Here is a 15,931-nt window from a genome sequence, read left to right on the forward strand (position 1 = left end):
GGTCCTAACAAGGACCTCTTGTATCCATGAACTTACAAATATGCCACAGTGTCTATGAGATATTTTTTATATCCTATCTGAGAGGGTAGAATAAATAAATAGATGAGCCAGAATTTACTTGCTTTTGAAATCGCTACATTTTCCACTGATTTATAACCTTCATTCTCCCAGAAAACACTGCTGTTCTAAAAAATCCCTAAGGGAATTATGGAAAAGAAAACAGAAGAGAAATACGGAGTATATCAAACTTTCTTTTAGGCTTATTGGTTCATCTTTCATGTGTTGGTTCGTTTGTTTCCTGATAGATAAGAGTTTGTCTACTTTTCTTCTTTCATGTTTTATCATCTGGTGTTTGAACATCAAGTACCATGATTTCGAACCCTAGAACACTTAATATACATTTCTGGCTTGAAAAGATAAACCTGTCAGCAGTTGAAAGTTTACCGAGCATCTGTTCTTACTTCTTTTTATTATACAACCACACAGTACCGTGGGTTCCTCCTGGCTGTGCTCCACAGAGAAATCGATTGATAAAGGAGAAAGTTTTGCTTAGGAAAACAAAACGAGTGCATTACTGCAGCTGGCATAGGTGAAGAGAGAAGAAATAGGTTACGCAGAAGACAATCATAAAATATTTGGTTTCAAGCACCAAGAACTCCTCCCTGGGATCTAAAGATGTGTCTGGAAAACATTTAGTTCTTGAGCAAACAGAAACAAAAATCAAGCCTTTGGAGTATTTCTGTAACTATATTTTAAAATGCTTATGGGTGATAGCTACCCCCCAAATTCAGGTTAAATGGATGCATGTCAAGGTACTAGATTTTGTTTTCCGTAATGGGTTCGCAGGTGCTCAGTCCATTATTAAAACATAACTAATTAAGTTACTATATAAATACAAGTGAGTCATACATAGTACAAAGAAGGGAGTGTGTGTCATGGACCAAGAGTTACGATGAAATGAATGCTGCACCTGTGGTCAAAAAATAAAAATTAAAATGGAGCAAAAATTGAACCAAGGTGATGTAACACTAAAATATTTCAAATCAAACAAGCCAACCAGGAAGTTCTCGTTGTGGCTCAGCAGGTTACAAACCTGAGCAGTATCCATGAGGACGCTGGTTTGATCCTTGGCCTTGCTCAGTGGGTTAAGGATTCAGCGTTGCTGGGGGGCAGGTCACAGAATCAGCTCGGATTCTGTGTTGCTGTGGCTGTGGCGTAGGTGGGCAGCTGCACCTCTGATTTGACCTCCAACTTGGGAATCTCCATATGCTGCAGGCGCAGCCCTAAAATTTTTTTTTTTTAATTAAAAAAAAAAATCAAACCAGAAACTGTGAACAGTAAGGAGACCATCTCTTTTCCCCCCTGCAAAGCTCATGGGAGGGTTTCATTCTAATCTGCATCATGGTCTTTTGCGTCCATAACAGGAAGAGCCACCAAGCGGGTCTCCCCAGTTTTCTAAAGCTGCATTTCTGACTGCAAAGCCAGCTTCCTCCACAGCGGCCACGGTTGCTCTTTGCTCAGGTTCTCTCTGAAGACCTGGTCTCCCTTCCCTGGAATGGAGAGGAGTGTCTCCCAAATCAGTCCCAAGTCCTCAAATGTGTGTGCTGGGTCTGTTTTGTGGCACAGAGTGGGGAAAAGGGAAATCGAGGAAGCAAGCGAAAAGGAAACTTATTCTGGCAGCTGTATAAGCAGAGCAGAGATGGACAAGCCACCTAGGGCCCCACAAGCCAGCTCGAGCGACCCTGGGCATCAGCAGGGTCCAAGGGGCTCTCTTGGAACAGGGTCACCAAAACAGTGACAAAGGGAGAAATGGGCTCACATGTCTTCGAGGCTGCCCTTCATTCAAAAAATTAATTAGCTAACTTTGAAAAGGCACTCCTTCCCCTCTTTGGCTATTTTCTTTTTTCTTTCTTTTTTTTTTTTTATACACCCTTTTCCCCTGAAAGAAAAAAACTCCCTGTACGGCTGCTATATGAGTGTCCTAAAGCTGCCAAAATAAAGTACCACAAAGTGAGTGCCTTACACAAGCAGGACCTTATACTCTCACAGCTCTGAGGCTAAAATCAAGTCCAAAATCAAGGTGCTTGTAGGACTCCACTCGCTCCGGAGGCTCAGAGAGGAGGCTGTGGTCCAGCCTTTCTCTTATCTCCGCCATCCCTGGCATTCCTGGCTTGTAGAAGCATCATTCCCATCCCTCATCCTGTAGGCTCTTTCCCTCTGCGTCTCTCTGGGTGTCCTCCCATCTTCCGACAAGGACACCACTCATTGGATTTAGGGTCCACCCTCCCGGGTACCATCTCATTCTAACTTAACAAATTACCTCTGCAAACAGCTCCCCTTCCAAACAGAGCCACATTCTGAAGTTCTGGGGAACACGGATTCGGGGACAGGCTCTTCAACCCACCCCGCCCCTGAATTCTCCCAAGGGTGGGCTGCTCACTCGAGGGTCTTAATTACACACTGAGGAATCCATGAGTAAGTGAGCTTTCTGCCACATTCAGCGGACACATTCAACAATAACTGTGACCAGCCCCAATTCCAAGGTCTGAAAGTCAGCCATTCATTCATGCCTTCGCCTATTAAATTTTTTCCCCCTTATAAACCACAAAAATCACCTGGAAAGCAAATGCTCGGCTTTGCAGTAGGGACAGAAACGGAGAACACATTTCTGCCTTCCTTTTTCACTCCAGGGATGTTTTTGGCTCCAACAATCCCTGATTGACGAAACAGATTTCTCCACAGAGCGAGATAAAAGTCCTTTGATCTCTGAGAGACGCTTGTTTGCTTTCTGTGCCAAGAGCTATTAAATAGATTCCAAGTTCAAGTGTCTCCCAGGGACCCTAACCATTTCTAGGGTTTCTCACCCTTTCTTCTCAGCTGTGAGTGATGGATTTAATCAACTTCTCAGACAACTTGCAGCAGGATGAGAATATCTAGCCTCAAACAAGGGGGCAGTTCTTTTTTTTTTTCTTTTTTTTTCTTTCTTTCTTTGTGGGAACTCAGATTCTCTCGGTGGGGGGAAAATACAATAATAAATTCATCCCCATAGGCTCAGTCATTTCTGCGCCCTCCTAGTTATAACTCACTTGCTCCATACACTGTGTCTTCCCTTTAATTCTGCTCACAGCTCCAGGGCTATGAAATCACCTTGTATATATAACACGAATACCTGAAGGCCGTTGCCGCCAGCTTCCACTCTTCTGAACAGGATCCCAGACTGACCAGTTGTTTATACTTCTCTGCTGGCCGCACCTACAGCCCCAGGGGCTGTGTCCTCATTTTTTTCTAAATGAATCCTGGTAAGGACCTCCAGGATTGCACAGAAAAGACACACATCAGTGTGCTCTGGCTAAATTCACAATCCTGCCTCTGGAAATGTATGTGGCTCCTTCTTAAAAAAAGTCAGTGAAGAGCCCATCATCAGAAATGGTCAGCTCGGCCTCTGGGAAAAGACTCCTCACTCCTGCTGGGTCTGCACTCTGCTCTCAGGAGGCCGTGGGCAGGACGGGCAGAGTGGGTGGGGATTCCTGGCACAGAGATGGGGAGCTTGGTGCCATTTAATGCCTCTGAGGGGCGGTCCCGCTGTGGTGCAGTGGAAACACATCCAACTAGTATCCATGACGATGCAGGTTCAATCCCTGGCCTTGCTCAGTGGGTTAAGGATCCAGCGTTGCCATGAGCTGTGGTGTAGGTTGAAGATGTGGCTCAGATCCTGAGTTACTATGGCATAAGCTGGCAGCTGCAGCTGCCATTTGTCCCCAGTGTGGCAATTCCTTATGCTTTGGATTTGGCCCTAAAAAGCTAAAACAAAACAAAACAACACACCGAGGGACCCTGGACCGGCCACTTAGATCCTCTGTGCTTTCATCCTGGGTCGATGATAAAACCACATGATATCATACATGCAGGACTCAGAAGGAAGAGGTAAAAGCGTCAGCTGTTAGTAACAACGGGGCTCTCTAGAAATGTAGCTTTGGGGTGAGTTCCCAAAAGGCTTGCCCTACACATCCTCTGGGTTAGCACATCTCCCCCACATCCCAGACCTCCCCTCTTGGCCCAGAACCAAGGGAAGGGTACCTTGTCTGCAGGCAGGAGGCCTTGTGAGAAAGTGGCAGGAAGGGCTGAAGATCATCTCTCCCTCTCTAAGCTCCTCTTTCTTCCATGCTGCCAGTGACTGAGTGGAGAGCCAAGGGGGAAGGGGGCAGCTGGATGTGCTGCCTATGTGGTCCCTCCCCTGGGCAAACATAACAGTAAGGGAAAAGTCATGTCTCCTTCCCAGCCCCGGTTTGCAGGTGGCAAGCCTGGTGCATCTCTGATGCTGCTCAGCGAGAACCAGCCTCGGAATGAAGATGCATAACATTCTTGGGGCTGTCCTAACAAACGACCACCAACTGGGAGCTAAATCTAAAATCTGTCTCCTCACAGGTCCAAAGTCAAGGCGTGGGCAGGGTTGGTTCCACTGGGAGGCTCTGAGGGAGCATCTGTTCCAGACCCCTCTCCTGGCTCCTGGTGGCTCCTGGGAATCCTTCACTGTGGTTGGATTGCTCTGGTCTCTGCTTCTGTTGTCACATGGCCTCCTTTGTTCTCAAGGCTCCCTCTGCTTTCATCTCTAAGATACTAGTCATTGGACTTAGGGCCCACCATGCTCCAAGGTGAATTCATCTTAACTAATTACCTCTACTAAGACCTTATTTCCCAATATGGTTACCTTCTGAGGTTCCAAGTGGACATGAATTGGCCGGGTGGAGGCGGTGCGGGGTGGGGGGGCACTAGTCATATCACCATGGAAGGCAACTTAGAAGACATCAGAACCAAGAGAGGGAGGGAAGGCTCTCAAAGGTAGCCTTGGGGTTCCTGGATCCCCCTATACCTGCAACCGCCTTCACTGTTGCACTTTGTGAATGATGAGTCCATCAGGTCCCATGGATTCCTTTCAAAGCAGTCCGAAGTTGAATTTCTATCACTCGTAACTCTGAATCCCAATGAAGTCAGTCTGGGATAAGTTTGGAATAGGGCCAAGGAATGCAGTTCAGCTTCTGAGTCTGAGTCACCCCTGGCTGAGCACAGCCAAATGCAATGTGGACACATGCTCCATAGTGGTTGATAAAGGCTGAGGGCATGGTGTGGATCACAGACCTCAGAGAAGCAGGGCCTCGCTGGACCCCTGTAGGGTAGGAAGGATGAACAGGCCGGCCTGGGAGATGACGGCTTCTCCAGGTGAGTCATCACCTGCAGAGGCAGGTGACACAAAATGGCAGCAGCTGAGCAGCACTGACTTCCACTTGGGGAGCCTTACCTCTTCCACAAGGGAGAGAGGGGACAAAATAATGATGCTGGAAGTACTGTGGGTGAATAAAACTCACCTCTGGGCAAACCACATCAACTCAGATCAGTGTTTGGTGGCAGCTTTGTCACTGTAGCAACATGTTCAGACTTTTCCCTTTGGAAAACAAAAGTAGAGAAGGCAGCCAGAGACACGGGCCCCCTTCTTACCGTCGTCACTGTATCATTTTCATTTGGGGCCCCAGGAGCACTTCCCCGCTGTGCACATTCAATGGGGGGGGGGAAGAAAGCCCAGCATCTAGTTCACTAAGCAAGTGATATCTCACTATTCTATAATTACCTCGAGTTCTGGGAGGAATAGGATGGGAGGGAGACAAGGTTGCCTGCGCAACCTTTGCATCCAGCTTAGCCGAGTTAATAAGTGATGGCTGGCAAGTCGTCTGGACCTTCTTTGATCAGAGTGCTTGAAACGGTTGGTTGGAACAACTGGGAGGTGAGCGAGCAGGCTTCCTGTGACAGGGTCTGACTACTTAGCTCTGCAGGCAAGTCATGTGTTTATGAGTATAAACAGTACTAATATTATTCTATTCGCATTTATTCATATTAAGATAACCAGTATTGAAATAAAGTTGGCATACATTAGACCCTTGAACAACAATGTAGGGGATAGGGTTCTGACCCCCAACGAGTCAACAATCTGTGTATAACTTAGATTTTTGCCCACAGTCTTAAGGGTTCCTCCAAATCTGAGGATGTCCTCAGGTTCAACCAGGTTCAATCCAGCACTCTGGATCATGTGCTGTATATTTACCATTGAAGATACTCCATGTGTAAGTGGACCGGCACGGCTCACGTCCGCAGTGTCCAAGGGGCAACAGTGTTTAAAAAATGATTTAATAACCGTAACTAAATAATATGCATTTCACTATATAATTAATACAATGATTAATGATAGCAGCAGCAGCAGCATCATTAAGGTGAAAATACTCATTCACAAGTGCTGGCAGGCTTGCAGCAACACTATCCACAATAACCAAAAGGTGGAAACAACCAAAACATCTATCGAAACAAAGGAATGAAAAGCCACTACATGTGATCATGTGGATGAGCCTCCAAATCATTTTGCTAAGTAAGAGAGACCGTATGTCAAGATCACATACTGTAAGATTCTCTTGATATGAAATACCCAGAATGGACAGATCCGTAGACCGAACATAGAGGAGTGGCTGTTGGGGGCTGGGGGCTGGGGGCTGGGGATTCAGTGTTAAATGGATACCCGTGATCTTCTAGGGTGAAGAAAAGTTTTGAAACTAGAGCGAGGTGATGTTTACACAGCATTGTGAATACCCTCGACACCACTGAATTGTACATTTTAAAAAGGTTAATTGTATGTTGTGAGAATTTCACCTCAGTTTGAAAAAATGCATGTGTCAGGGCTTACTGGGGCTACGAATTTCTAGTTGTCAAAGATCCTGAGACTCCGTAAGGATAGGTAATTTACCAAATGTCACAGAAGTAAAAAGAGAATAAAAAAAAAAAAAGCAAGCAAGATGTACATCCTTTTCCTTTTCTGGCTTCTCCCTCCTGGGCATGACTATCAAACACAAAAATTCGGGGTTGCTCTGAATCCACATTTCCTCCATCCAACCCTGTCAAGCCATGTCTCAGCGGAGACAGGTGACAATATTTGGACAGGGATTTGCGTGTGTGTGTGTGTGTGTGTGTGTGTGTGTGTGTGTCTTTTTAGGGCTCCACTCGTGGCTTATGGAAGCTCCCAGGCTAGGGGTCAAATCAGAGCTACAGCTGCCAGCCTACCCCACAGCCACAACAATGCGGGGTCTGAGCTGTATCTGTGACGTACACTGCAGCTCATGGCAATGCCAGATCCTTAACCCACTGAGCAGGGCCAGGGATCAAACCCGCATCCTCGTGGATACTAGCCGGGCTTGTTACCATCAGCCACAGGGGAACTCCCTACAGGAGATTACTGAGAGGACCTTTTTCTTGCTTGAGTGAAGATACTGATTCCCACCCCAAGTGTCTACTGGGCTTTTTGTCATCATAGACACACCACCTCTTCCAAAAGACTTGCCATGTCCCAGCTCAGAGATGACAATTATCCCTGTCACCACCCGGAGGAAGAAGCTTTCCATCACATTATCAAAATGCCATTTTCCTCTATGGGGACCAAGAGAGGCAAGGTAATGGAATCTAAGAGCTAATTAGTTCATATGAAGGGGGACCACGGTTCAAGGTGATGAAAAGGAAAGATTCCTGGCGAGAACCTGGAGCTGTCCCCAGAGCCTCTGAAGACACCGAGAGCAAATCTCTAGCCAGGACCCAATGCGCAGAGGATGCTTAGTAAAGATCAGCCGCCCCTCAAGGATGAGAACAGCATCTAACAGCCTCTCCACCTTATCCTCCCCACCAATCCTCTTCTCTCTGGAGAGAGGGCAGCTTCTCAGAGTTCACACTAAGACCCACCATCCACCCAGCAGAGCTTTCTTGAGCATTGGTGACTTGTCAGACACAATTCCAGTTTGTCTTTTGTATCCTGTAACTACATTCCTCAGTACCACCTGTTGTCCTAAGCAGCGAGTTCCTGGGATATTAAAAAGGGAATGAATTTCCAGAGTCTAATGTACAAGAACTAAAAGGGAGGGGGGGGATAAAAGGACTGAAGGACGGCAGGGTGTTTGATAAGACTCAGAAACACATAGAATAACTCATTCACTTAGGTTTAAGCGGAGAAGGAAATGTCATGAACTCCTAAAGATGAAAATCCTGGGAAATTTCCAGAGGGAAATGCCGTGGTCCATAAGATACTGGATGTAAGAGCTCAAATGACATCCAGAGAACACTCTAGCTGCCTACAATGGTGTGGACTTCCTTCTTAGGCAAGGTGGCTCCAAGATTCACGTCGGAGGTGAAAAAAAAAAAAATGATCTCCTAATTATTGCAGCCCAAATCCCAGGACTGCTATTGGCTGCCTCTGAATAGCCCCCCTTTGAGAAGCCACCAATCTGTGAACCAATTAATAACTCCAGTGAGATCTGCCATTCTCATTGGCTGGTCCTGGGTCATGTGACACAGCCTCCAGAGCCTGAGAGTGTTAGAACCCTCATACAGAAGGACTTAGAACAGGGAGGGCCAGTCACCACCACCACCCCAAAGAGGTGATGATCTTTTATAAAGAGGGCAGTGAGTTCTGGGTAAGGAAAATCCACCAGGGTGAAGGGGCTGGTGGGGAAGGGGGTATTTCACATGTGAAACCAGAACGCAAAAACCAACGGCATGAAAGTCACAGAACAGGGAAATCTGGTGTTCTTCAGAATCCTGACATGGCGAAAAAAGCACCGAGGACCATTAATTTCAAAAAGAAACGAAAAAGTCAAAATGCCATTAAGAGATAATACAGTTTTTGCTTTCCTTAATTATTAATAGACATCGAGGAATAATTTAGAGTTATATTAAAACTGGATGAAGGAATTCATAAAACATTTGGGTCACAGGAGATTATGGAAATATCTGGCCTCATTTTCATGTCACCTGATAGAAATTTATCCTGCAAAACAATTGTGAAATGTAATAGCATGCATTAAAATACGGGCCCTTGATAGCTTTGCTATCTTTATTATTATTTTTTTTTTTCAAATTCTGAGAGCTGGAGCTCATATGCAGATGATTTGGAACATAATAACATCAAGTTAAAGAATTTATTCAAACATTCCTAAATTTCTAAGACACATGTTGGCCCCCTGTTGGGGTGAATATTTGTACATTTGACAACTCAGGATCTTGTCTCCTCCTTGATAGCACACTGATTTGTGGAGGGAGAAAGATACCATCCCTCCCCAACTCCATCCAGTCCAAGTGAAAAAGTAGTTCCACCATGTTGACAGGTTCCCTGGAAGCTGCCTTCCGCTCATGGTGCCATATAACCAGTGGTGGGCGTGTGGTCCAACTGTGACGGACTGGCTCCTCGCCAAAGTCTTTGAATCTTAAGGATGCCAGAAAGAAGGAGGTCATTCATTCCAGCCATGGTGAGAGGCTTCAACTAGTTCCTGCCTTCAATTCCTGAAATAATAACTCAGGGTTTTCCAGCATCTTCTCAATGTCAAGAGCTAACCCATATCCTCTTTGCTTCAATAGCCAGAACTTTTTTTTCTTTCTCTCTTTCTTTTTAGGGCTGTACCTACACCATATGGAAGTTCCCAGGCTTGGGGCTGAATCAGAGCTGCAGCTGAGGCCTCCACCATAACCATGGCAACATGAAATCTGAGCCACATCTGCCACCTACTCTGCAGTTTATGGCAATGTCAGATCCTTAACCCACTGAGCAATGCCAGAGATGGAACCCACATCCTCACGGAGTCTATGTCAGGTCCTTAACCCACTGAGCCCCAGTGGGAACTCCCAGAGTCATTTCTCTGCTTACAGCCAAAGAACCCTCACTCGCCCAAGAGTTAACAATCCCAGAGCATCCACAATTTCTCAATAAACTGTGTTACCCCATTTAGGTAGGCAGGAATGTCAAAGAAAAAACAAACAAAAACACAGCTCACATTTCTTTTTTTTTTTTTCTTTTTGCCATTTCTTGGGCCGCTCCCGCGGCATATGGAGGTTCCCAGGCTAGGGGTCTAATCAGAGCTGTAGCTGCCGGCCTACGCCAGAGCCACAGCAATGCAGGATCCGAGCCGCGTCTGCAACCTACACCACAGCTCACAGCAACACCAGATCGTCAACCCACTAAGCAAGGGCAGGGATCGAACCCGCAACCTCATGGTTCCTAGTCGGATTCGTTAACCACTGCGCCACGACAGGAACTCCTCACGTTTCTATAGTACTTTAATTTTTTTAGAGAACCCTTTTCTGAGTCCTTACAGGCTGCTACAGCAAAATACTACAGTCTAGTTCCCGTTGTTGCGCAGCAGAAACGAATCCGACTAGTATACATGAGGATGCAGGTTCAATCCCTGGCTTGCTCAGTGGTTATGGATCTGGTGTTGCTGAAAGCTGCGGTATAGGCCACAGGTGCAGCTTGGATCCTGCGTTGCTGTGGCTGTGGCTGGCAGCTGCAGCTCTGACTCGATCCCTAGCCTGGGAACTTCCATATTCACGGGTGCAGCCCTGAAAAGCAAAAAACAAAAACAAAATCCAAAAAACCCAAAATACTACAGTCTAGGTAGCTTATAAACAATAGACATTTACTTTTCATTGTTCTGGAGGCTGGAACATCATGGGGCTGGCATGCTTGGGTTCAGGTGACAGCTCTCTTCTCCTTTGTCCACATTGTCATCACGTGGAAGGAGCTAGAGAGATCTCTTGTGTGGTCTCTTCCATGAGGGCACCTGTCCCATTCACAAAAGCCCCACCCTCATGACCTAATCACCTCCCAAAGCCCTCACCTCTTGACACCATCATCTTAGATGTTAGCATTTCAATATATGAATTATAGCTGGATGCAAACATTCAGACCATTGCAAACCTCATGAATGCTTTCATTTCCGCTTTTCTCCCAAACCTCAGCCACAATCCACTTGAGAGATGGGGAAACTGAGGCTTACCAAAGGCCTTCTCTTTTTATACGCCTTTTTTTTTCCTCCTTTTTAAGGGCCGCACCCACGGCATACAGAAGTTCCCAGGCCAGGGGTCGAATCAGAGCTGCAGCTGCTGGCCTGCACCATAGCCACAGCAGCACAGGATCCAAGTCGCATCTTCAACCTACACCACAGCTCACCAGAACACCAGATCCCTAACCCACTGAGCGGGGCCAGAGATCGAACCCACATCATCATGGATACTAGTCAGGTTCATTGCCACTGAGCCACCCACAATGGGAACTCCTTTATACGCCTTTCTCGAAGACTTCAGAAACCAGAACACTAAGATCAATTGCATACTTGCCCCAGAAATCCTGCTGTCACATAAACATTACACCTCACACAATTATTAGAATCTTTCTTCAGACTTTCCCAACCAAAAAAGAATATGACGAAAGAAAAAGCAGAAACCCCCAAATTGCATGACAGACTTTCTCCACAGGGCAAAGAGGTGAGTGTTCTAAACTGAAATTTTTACTTGCAAAGCTTTTTTTTCTTTTGTCTTTGTGTCTCAATGCTTGCATTGAGTATCAAAAAAAACCTAAAAATGGATTCCTGATTCCCTGGGATTATCTCTAAGATAAGGGTGCCGTCATAATTCGCAACATCTCCAGGCTACTGTCGGCTCAAGACACTGTCCATGGAGGACAACACCAAACTCTCAGGATCAAACTAAAAATTTCTGCCAGGAGGCAACACAGTCTTGAACAAATCCAGACACAGAAGAAGCTGGCATTAGATTTTCTCTGTAATAGATTGGGGGAGTCTTCTTAAGATAAGTGATTTGCAAATGGCAGCTCGCTGGATAGCTGCGGGGAGGTCTTGTTTTTAATCACCAGCCAATTCTTCCATTAGAGCATAAGATAATGATGTTTAAATGTCATCTTATGCCCACTGTTTAACAGCTGTGGTTTCGTCATTCCAGATAATTTAATTTTGAATGAAAAAAAAAAAGCCACAAAAACCACAACACAAAGCCGCAGAATCATCTCAAGTTCAGTGGACGCTTTACATTTAGAGAATGTCTTCAGCTCTCAGGCTTGAGAAGAACCGCAGGATTCAGGTCTTTCTTCTGGGGGCTTGGGCCACTGGGAGCCCAGAGGATAACAGTCAAGCTGGGGACAGTCTCCAAACTGTTACAATGTTGTCTCTTTCTCCTTACAAATAAAATCTTCACCCTTGAGGCAGGCTGCAAGAATGTGAGGAAAGCAAATCCCACTTCCCATCTTTTACTGGGGACAAGTCCACCGGCAATCAGCCTTCCTCTTAGCCACTGCCCATGGCAATTCCAGCCTCTGCACACTGGTTCATGTCATTGCCAGATGAGAATGGCAATTCTAATTGCACATCAGAATGTGCCCCTCCAACTACATCCCACCTTGAAACCTGTCTTTCTTCCTATCCCTGCTGTCCTGTTCAAGGCACCTTTCTGAACCAGACGGGCCAGATTCACCCTTCTTCGACTCTGCACCTTCAAATCCATAGGGTCTTTCAGTAGAAACTGTCTGAAGTGATCACTGAAGCAAGACCTGAATTTTCCAATAAAATTTTCCATCATTGTTCCACATATGCTGATGTTTTCCTCTCAAATAGATTATTTCCCTGGGTTTCCAGAAGGCTGTTTCTAAAGCTTAGCACATACTCATCACTGCACACACAGACAGCTCTCTCTCACACATGCAATTTTAGCCAATACTGTTTTTTTCTTCCTTCCTTCCTCCCTCCCATCCTTCCTTCCTTCCTTCCTTTCTTTCTTTGTCTTTTTAGGTCCACACCCATTGCATACAGAAGCTCCCAGGCTAGAGGTCAAATCAGAGTTATAGCTGCTGGCCTACACCACAACCATAGCAATGCGGGATCCAAGCCACATCTGCTACCTACACCTCAGCTCACAGTAACACTGGATCCTTAACCCACTGAGCGAGGCCAGGGATTGAACCTGCAACCTCTTGGATATTAAGTCTGGTTCATTACCTCTGAGCCATGATGGGAACTCCTAGCCAATGCTATCTCTGAATGCCCACGGGGGCTCAATCCAACCTACATTTGTTCCTGGGTAAAGAAAAAAAGAGAAGACGTATTCACAAAAGAAAAAGGATGTGTTTCTCTTCTGAATGAAAGCAGTTTTCAGACATCTATTTGTCACTCACGATTTCTGGGGACACCAACTGTATCAATTAGCTTTGATAGGTAACAAAACACCCTGGTGCTTATTTGGCTTAAAACAATGCACCTGTATGTAGCTTATAATTCCGGGCTTTGCCAGGCTCAAGTACATGTCTGCAGTGAATATCAGGCTAGTTGGGGCTGGCTGGTCAAGAATGACTGTAGCCAGAAAGCTCTTCTCTGCACTCACCTTCCAGAAGGTCGCCCCCCACCCCCACCCCCCGCCCCCACCCTGCCCAGGCTTGTTCACCAGGCAATTCAGCCAGGTCCAAGAAGGAGGCAGACGTGTGCAGAATCTCCTGAGGTCTCAGGGCCAAACCGACAGGCACAACATCGCTTCAACCACATTCTCTCCACCATCAAATCACAAGGCCAGTTGCATTCAGGATGTAGGGAGATCGGCCTCTACATTTAATTTTTTAATTTGTTTATTTTTATTTTTTTATTTCATGCACACACCTGCGGCACAGGGACGTTCTGGGGCCAGGGATTGAATCCAAGCTGCAGCTACAACCTATGCTACAGCTTCGGCAATGCTGGATGCTTTAACCCACTGCTCCGGAGCCGGGGATGGAACACGCACCTCTGCAGCAACCCGAGCCACTGAAGTTGGGTTCTTAACCCACTTGGCCACAGCTGGAACTCCACCAACTCTACTTTTTAGGCGGAAGAAATTGCAAAGCAGTGCCCACAGTGCTAAGGAGAACAGGGACCGTTTTTAGAATCATCCATGACAACCAACGATGCAAACAACTGTTCCACGTGCTAACCTCCCCTGATGCTCATGCTCAGAACCAGTTTCACACCCCTTTCTGTTGATTAGTAACTGGATGAATCATCATGTTTGTTGCTTGCATTGATCAATGATCACATGGCCAGGAGCCGTTTTAAGAGACAGGCTTGAAATTCTGCAGAAAGTAGGAAGAGAATTCCTTGCCCTCTCTCCCCAAAGGAAGACACCCTGGGGAGTCAGGGTCAGAAACAATGGACCCTGTGTTGCTCTACTCACAGGACCTCTGCCCCTAAACTCCCTTCAGGAAAGATCTGAGGGACTCTTGCAGGAAGGGAGGAAACACAAGGGTTGATGTGAGACATGCTGAAGCCCCCAAAAGCTTGAACCCATTTTCACTGATAAATTTTGTATGCCTGCTGTCATCGTCATCTCCCTCAGTTTATGGAGAACAAATTTCCTTGTGCTTAAACAACAGGTAGATGGCAGGACGGCTTCTATTTCTACACCCATAAGAAGAAACTTGAACCCATGCAGTCTAGTGAAATCATAAAATGTGCACTTCATGCCCTCGTAGCCAAGCAGTGAACAGATGCAGATCCTGAGGTCTCGGGAGGCAAAGCTGTGTCCCCTTTTGTCATTCTCCCCTTTGGGAGACACCCAAAGACTTTCACAGAAATCCAAGAAGGGCAGCCACATGGGGGCCACATTCCCACGGAGTTAGGACCTGAAGGGAGGTCCTGGGCTCCAGACGGCTCTGGGGACACGGCTGCAAATTTCATGGGTGTTCACATCATGCTCCACACGAACACAATCCACCGACACACACTTGCCTGATTCGCTCCAACCTTCTCCTAAATGTTCCCTCTGCTTCAGAAATTGCATTTTCCCTCACTCCTTTGAAGAGGCAACAAGCACTTTCTAATGTGTGTTTTTCTCTGTGTGTCTCTGTCTTTCTTGCCAACCTCTGTCTGTCTGTCTGTCTCTCTCTCACACACCAGGTCTCTCTGGACAGACCTTATCATCTCACTCTACTTAAGAGCATCCCGGCTGCCTCTCCTCCTCTGACTGGCCAATCCCATATGCCTTCCTGAACTCCAATGGAGAGTCTGGCTGGACTGCCTTATCTTTTCAAGCCCAGGCCCCCAGACAGGCATTGGCTGCCCTGGCAGCAGATATTTCTTGTCATCAAACTAGTGGTGGCTTCAGGTGGAAGATGGAAGTCACATGGTGTGAAACGTGGTGGCGCCCACATCAGGCTCCAAGAAAGCACGGAGAGGTGGCGGTAACGTGACTCTCCTTGCCTCCCACTCCAACTTGGACCAATGTCTCCAGCACAAACAACTGTGAGACTTCAGAAAATCATCAAAGATCCAGAGTGATGATTACAGGTAAACAGGGGACTCGGAGCCACATCAGGGTATGTACGGCCTTTGCTATTAACAGCATCTTTCATCACCGCAAGGAATTTCTCTTACTCATCCCACCAATGTTTATGCAGCTGTTCTAAGCATTAAATGTTCTAAGCATTAAGCCCAACACCACAATGGGGAGGTGACAGTAAATGAAATACATCCAACATCCAACCCCTGTTCTCATGGAGCTTCAAGTTAAACGGGGACAGCACACGTTGACACATATATACACACTGGGTAAGTGACAATGGTGTGTCAGGAGTGATCAAACAGGGACCCCCATCCTCTGCCAGCTGGGAACAAAGTTCCCTGAAGAAGAGAGCTGAAATCTTATGCCTGGGTAGGTATAGATCCGAGCAGACTTTACCCTTATCTGAAACTTTAAGTCTTTTCCCAAATGAACGTGTTCACTTACTATTTTTAAAATTAATTTTAAAATAATTAAATCGATATTTTAAATTAATTTAAGAATAAATCAAAAGAATGCGTAGTGGAAGGGCAAATCTCAACGGGTCACCTGTTGTATGCTTCTATTTCTGTAGCTTTCTCATCATGACAAAATGATGGAGATGAAGAAAAGACCAGTGGCTGCCAGGGGTTAGGAGAGGTGACAGGGAAGGAAAGGGGTGAATCTTTGCAGTAATAACAGAGGACAGAGTTGGTATCTTCCATAGGGTGGCAGCTGCAGAAATTTACACCTGGGATCCCGCGACGGAACCACGTCCAGGCACTGT

General features: G+C 46.3%; 1 protein-coding gene across 1 annotated transcript in view; it reads right to left on the reverse strand.

Moving 5' to 3' along the window:
* The window catches only part of TMEM132C (transmembrane protein 132C), a 401,997-nt gene that overhangs the window by 352,939 nt on the left and 33,127 nt on the right, over positions 1-15,931 (reverse strand). The window lies entirely within an intron of this gene.

This window comes from Sus scrofa, chromosome 14, assembly GCF_000003025.6.
Source record: "Sus scrofa isolate TJ Tabasco breed Duroc chromosome 14, Sscrofa11.1, whole genome shotgun sequence".
Classification (NCBI taxonomy): Eukaryota; Metazoa; Chordata; class Mammalia; order Artiodactyla; family Suidae; genus Sus; species Sus scrofa.